The 6095-nt window shown below is 34.6% G+C and overlaps 1 pseudogene; it reads right to left on the bottom strand.

Moving 5' to 3' along the window:
- Positions 1 to 2803: 2803 nt before the first annotated feature.
- Positions 2804 to 5701, bottom strand: LOC124893891 (annotated as a pseudogene).
- Between the last annotated feature and the right edge of the window lie 394 nt (positions 5702 to 6095).

Genomic DNA, 6095 nt, shown 5'->3' with positions numbered 1-6095 from the left:
GGAATTAATTTGTTATAAAATATATCTCCATATTTATTAGATATTATTGTATTAAACTTTAGGAATTAATTTGTTATAAAATATATCTCCATATTTATTTGATATTATTGTATTACATGCATTGAAATATGTTCATAAAGTCATTTTTATTTGTTATTTTCACTTGTATAAATAGATATTATTGTTTTGATTATTATTAATAAATTAATTTTCTTGTCTAGATCATTTTTCATTTTGAACATCATTAACTTATATACTAAATAAGTATTTCTAACTTTTCTTTTTCTTTTGTCTAGAAATAATGCTCAAATTTTATTTATAGATATTAGTATACTTACCCGTGCGATGCGCGGATTATTGTAAAGAGAAAAAAAGGAGAAAGATAATTGTAACAATCTTGAAATGACTGAATATTTCATCAATTATTTAATAGACATGAAGAGTATGAGTCATTCTTCTTCTCAAAGAAGCAAGTCTCGATTGAAAGAACAAAAAGCTTTTCATAGAGAAGATCAACCGTTGCATCTCAAAAGTGCAAAGCAGGCAATACGAACCCTTAGGGAGAAGAAGACGTGAGAACTTTATTTTTTATTAGATTGGTGGTGCAATTTAATTTTGTTACTATTTCAAATTGAATGCACTTACTCATTTATAGACTTTTGAAAGATATTTGTTAGTATAGATTCTTTATTCTAAGCTTAATTTCCAACTATTTTATAGTGAACTACTTTCCTCTTGCAATATCTAAGAGAGTGAAATAAGGGACAGCATTGCTGGTTGTAGAGTCCTAAAACTTGCTAATGTTTTTACCTGTATCGATTTTCATACGTCTCAATATCCTTAATGTGCTTTACGCGAGCTGAAGGTCTATCGGAAATAACTTTTCTATCTTTTCAAAGTGTTAGGTATATGCTACTGTTGGATCGATGTAAATTATGCCGCAGTGGGCTTAAATCTGATTAAAGAAAGTGAGATATCCGTGCATCAGTCGAGAAGAAGATGATCGTATTTTCTTCATTTTTATTCATTTTATTTCTAACTGTAATAATTATTGTAATTTGTGGTATATTAGACCAACACAAAGTTAGGCCTAAGACTAACCCTCTCCCGACAGCAGTTATAGAATTACACTAAGTATTATGTTGTTGTTTTAACTATGGACTAGATTTCAAAGCAGTACTCTCACTCTCGGCATAATATCTTTTTTGTTTCTCCTAGAAAGAAATTGTGTAATGCCTAAAATACCACCAATTTTTATGATCTTTATTCATGAAGATAATACTTGCAATCACTCTTAGTTGTGTTATTTTCAAGGGTGTGGTCTAGTAGTCAATGAAGTACGTGGGTTGAGAACTTGAGATTTTAGGTTCACATTCCAACAGAGACAAAAAATCGTGGTGATCAGAGTAACCGATATAACACATTTACCAAAAATTAAGAGGTGGTGCCGCCATTTCCATTTGCAAAGGGTATCAAAGTAACCAACCTAATATGGAAAATTAATTACAAAGGGCTTGGTGTGTTTCAGCTTAATAATAAACTTTATGATCTAAAGACATTAGTTATTGAGTGCACATAGCAGGGGAAACTATTCTAAAGTTGTGTCATGTAAAGCTAATCACTGGTGTTTGCAGATCCCCTTCATGGCTCTATAAAAGACATGGAGATCAAAGGTCCCCTAAAACAATATTGTTTTTGTTGGGTGCTAGACGACTAAGTTTCTTGGACTCCTTGAAAATGTCATGGGGTGCATGTAAGATCCTTCAAAAGTATTGTATTTTCGGAGGATTGGACACGAGTACGACAACATATTTGGAGAGTTCGAGCAAGTTAGCTAGATGATGATTCATGCCTTACTCAGATATAGTTGCAGAAAAGAGTAAATGCTTTGTGTAGTGAGTAGGTGGTGGACAGAATTCATACGTTAATGCATTGTTCTTTAGGTAGACAACTTTGGAACATCTTTTCTTAATACTTTTGGGATAAAATAGGCGATGCCAATTTGTTAAGGAGCTCTCTAGCAGCTCAAATGACTTCAAATGATAAAGAACTGAGGAATATGTGAAGAACAATTCAAGCATATGTCTATGGAAAGAAGGAAACCAGAGATGTAACTTCTTATTTAAACATGTTAAAATATAAGTGTTCATGTTTGGTAGCTCTCTAGTATAACCTAAGAAGTGTACATAAGGAGGATAGCATGACTTCTTGTATGCTGGGATCCCCTCTCTTTTATAACGTCCAGCAAAACTATGAGTGTTTGGATGCTTTCTTTGCTCACATAACTAAAAAAGTGATCTAAAAGCATCAATTATCAACTCAAGACTTGATGCTCACATAACAAATGATCCAGGTGTTCTTAAATAATGCCATTGTGGAGACTGACAATCCAGACTTGCGAGATTGTGCATACATTTATTGGTGTCTTCTCTCAACTGATCCTGAGGCAGCTAAAGATGTTGTGCCAGCTGAAAAGCCCATGATTAGTGATGATTCAAACCAAGTTGGTCCTACTCTTCTTGACGAACTTCTTTCCAATATTGCCACTTTATCCGTTGTTTATCATAAGCCTCCAGAAGCATTTATCACTTGTGTGAAGACCACTCAGAAAACTGAGGATGAAGAGTATGCCGAGGTAGGTGAACAAGCTTCTTCTGATTCTTCTGCTCCTGTAGCAGATAGTGGTGCGTCACCGCCAGCTAGTACAGCTGATGCTTAGCATTCTGCGGTAAGGCAACCAACTGCACTCCTGTACTTTTTGTTACTTGACCTTGGCATGGATAACAACAATAGTGCTAGTGTTTCATATGTATCTGCAGCAGAGAAATATAAAGCATACATGCAATATTAGAAACCATCAAAAAGAAACTAAATAATCCTTTATTCCATACCACGTAAAATAATACTCCAGCTAAAAAGAAAACTCAATAGTACTCTGCAACTATCATGACGCCATACCTCTTAAATAGGATTAGGTGTAAAGTCAAGAGGCAAACTTCTTGCTTTCCAGGTGGTGCAAGATCCAACATCTGAACCAATTTATCTGCTGCCTCTTGTTGCTTTTCATTTGGCTGCATTGATGAAGGCAGATTGCTGGAAACAAAAAAACTAAAACTCTCAAACATCCTCAGCAAAGAGAAGAACATTGAAGTAAAATGAATCAGGCTACAAGCAGCAGTCCAAGAGAATTTCAACAATCTAAGAGAAGAATAATCAGGAGTTGAAAATTTAAACCATACTTACAGTATTATCCTTGTCAGAGACATTTAGAGTTAGGACCCCAACTATGTATCTAGTGTAGTACCCGTGCGATGCGCGGACAATATTTTTTTTTGAAAAAAAATCATAAGAATTGATTTATAAAAAATCTTAACAATGCTTTTAGGTTCCAATGCTCTGCCATCTCTTTCCGAATAAATTTTATTGTCTTCTCTAACACTGATTTTCTCTTGAAAAAATCATAAGAATTGATTTATAAAAAAGCTTAACACTAGTCTTAGGTTCCAATGCCCTGCCATCTTTTTCCGAATAAATTTTACTATCTCCTCTAACATGGTTTTCTCTTGTTACTCCCTATGGTTAATTGTATTGATATTTGGCAATTTATAATGATTCTGGTCAATAGTTTTGGGGTTGATCAGTTGAAGTAAAACACTCAAGCAATGGATCCTCAGGAAGAGATCTGCAAAATAGCTGGCAGGTTCCCTGCATATGCTGAGTTTTTTGGCCTTAAAAATCCAGTCAGGAGCATCTACTTTTTTCCAAGGGGAAAATATCAGGATAATAGTAATGCATAGCAATGCACTTGATACAAACCTATGATAAAGAAAGATGACGGAATAACCATCCTTCAAAAAGTACCTGTAATTTCAGTACAATTGAAATATAAAAGATGTATATGAACCAGATGAGTACTGGAAAATTTAAGTACAGTGTTTCATGGTATACTCTATAGAAGAAGATCCTCGATGATCAGAACTAAAGTTGTCAATATAACAAACACACTAGTAGCTTTACTTATGAGATTCTGCAACATAATGTAAATACACTTTTATGCACAATCGTTACAGAATTTAGACCAATTACGATGCATTAGAATAATATTCTATTTCTTAATTTTGCAATAGGAAATGATATTCAACAACGAATAAAAAAAAGACAGTCCGGTGCACTAAAGCTCGAACAATGTCCATTGTTTCCTCCACTTGTTTTAGATATGCATTCATAAGATCTTCCTCTTCCCAAAAAAATAAACATAAAGCAGTCGGACGCACATTCAGGCTAAGTAAAAATCTCAATTTTCCACAAAATAGTTCACCTTTAAGAAAGCATTCAGATCATCATCTGCATTTGAATACTTTGCATCTATTCTAGGTGGCTCCTTCTACTTTGTTTGAGCATTTTCTCTCTTCATTTTATCTTCTGAATTGGAGATGTTGTAACCACCAAGCTTCTTATTCTTCTTCCACATTGGCTTCTCTTGTTCATAGAAATCTTCATCATATTCATCTTTGTCAGTCAGTTCAGGCCATAAAACACCGGTATCATCTTCAAATGTTGATATAGATGGTACAACTGCAAAATAAGATAATGTTGTCGACTCCTTCAGATTCACTATTGAGGATGAGACTTCCTTCTTTGAGTTGATCCCTTTTGAAAGACTCTTCACCCTGAGTTTTAAAGCAAAGTGCAAAGGTAAGACTATACAAATGCAGAAAATAGTAGCAGTGTGAACAAAATCGAATTCAAGAAATGACTACCTGTCTGCATATCTTAACGTATTTAAAGTATGCTCACAAGATCCTGCATTTGGGGAAATACAAGATATCAGAACAGTATGACTATTTACAACAAAAGAGTCCCTCAGCACTTCAGTTATTTACTGCCTCTAAAAGGAATGTGGTTTTGATCATTATCAAGCGCTCTAATGCATTCCTTTAGTGCCAGCAAACTTTTATTAATCTCCACTCCTTCAATTCTGCATAACAGAAGACAGTGTAATAGGATAGAAAGAAAAGAATTCAGCAAAAAATTTTATTAATAGACAACAAAAAAGCAGTTATTTAGTAGATAAATGCCTAGTTTGCTTAGCATTATCAGTTATGTCTGCGCCACGTTCACTTCCTGCAAGGTCTATAAAGGAGAGCTTCCCAATGACACGGGGAGGTTTAGATTCACTGCCATCCACTAATCTACTAACAGAAAGCTGGAGAATAGCATGTGACCTGGATGATTCCTCATTACCTCTATCTATGAGCTCTTTAATCATCTCCACGTCAGAGACCCTGCATTCTTGTAATCCAACTATACATACTTGTTGTTTACCATCCTCTCTCATGCAAAGTTTCCTTCAAAGAATTAGATTCAGTTATCTTCGAAAAGCTACAACCCTTAAATGTTGAAAAGAGAAGGAACACTTACTTTCTATCATTAAGCAAGTCAAAGAGCTTTCCACCATATATCTCAAAAAAGCTGAAAACAATTAAAAGCCCTGGTTCCGATAAGTATGATGAATGAGCCCCAAAAAATCCCTTGATTCCCTGAGAGGTAGTGGTTTTATGGTATACGTTTTGCCACTTCCTAAATAAACCAAAGATGAAAAGAAATTTAGAGGAGGTCTGTATTTGGAAAAGCAAGAAAACCAAGCCTGAAATTCGCTCTTCCATTTCTTACCAGGAGTTCTCCTATGTTGGCAGGACATTTCATGCAGGAATTAGGTTTGAGTTAGTCCACTAATACATTGTCTTTTCTTACCTAATGACTCTCTCTCTGAAGTAACCCAGATTACTACCAGCCGATTCTAGTAAATAAGAGATTGTTTCATAGAATTGGTTGTTCTTTGCATGATCATCACAAATAGTTTGACACTAGATTGATTATGAAACAAACTTTAAAGCACAGTCGAAGACTTCCCAAAGCAGCTATGAAATAGGCATATGGCAGAACAAATTGACCGGGCATCAGTTGTGTAATATGCCTTAACTTGAGAGAGTGAGGTGAAATTATTACATATGAAATGACTGGAAGACAAACTTTGAAGATAATGCAAGCAGAAAACTTAAAAACATAAGGTTATTTTTATCAGCAATTGCATC

Source organism: Capsicum annuum, unplaced genomic scaffold, assembly GCF_002878395.1.
Source record: "Capsicum annuum cultivar UCD-10X-F1 unplaced genomic scaffold, UCD10Xv1.1 ctg6693, whole genome shotgun sequence".
In the NCBI taxonomy this organism is placed as follows: domain Eukaryota; kingdom Viridiplantae; phylum Streptophyta; class Magnoliopsida; order Solanales; family Solanaceae; genus Capsicum; species Capsicum annuum.
Note: the sequence above shows the minus strand (reverse complement) of the source record. Positions and strands in the feature narration are given on the sequence as shown.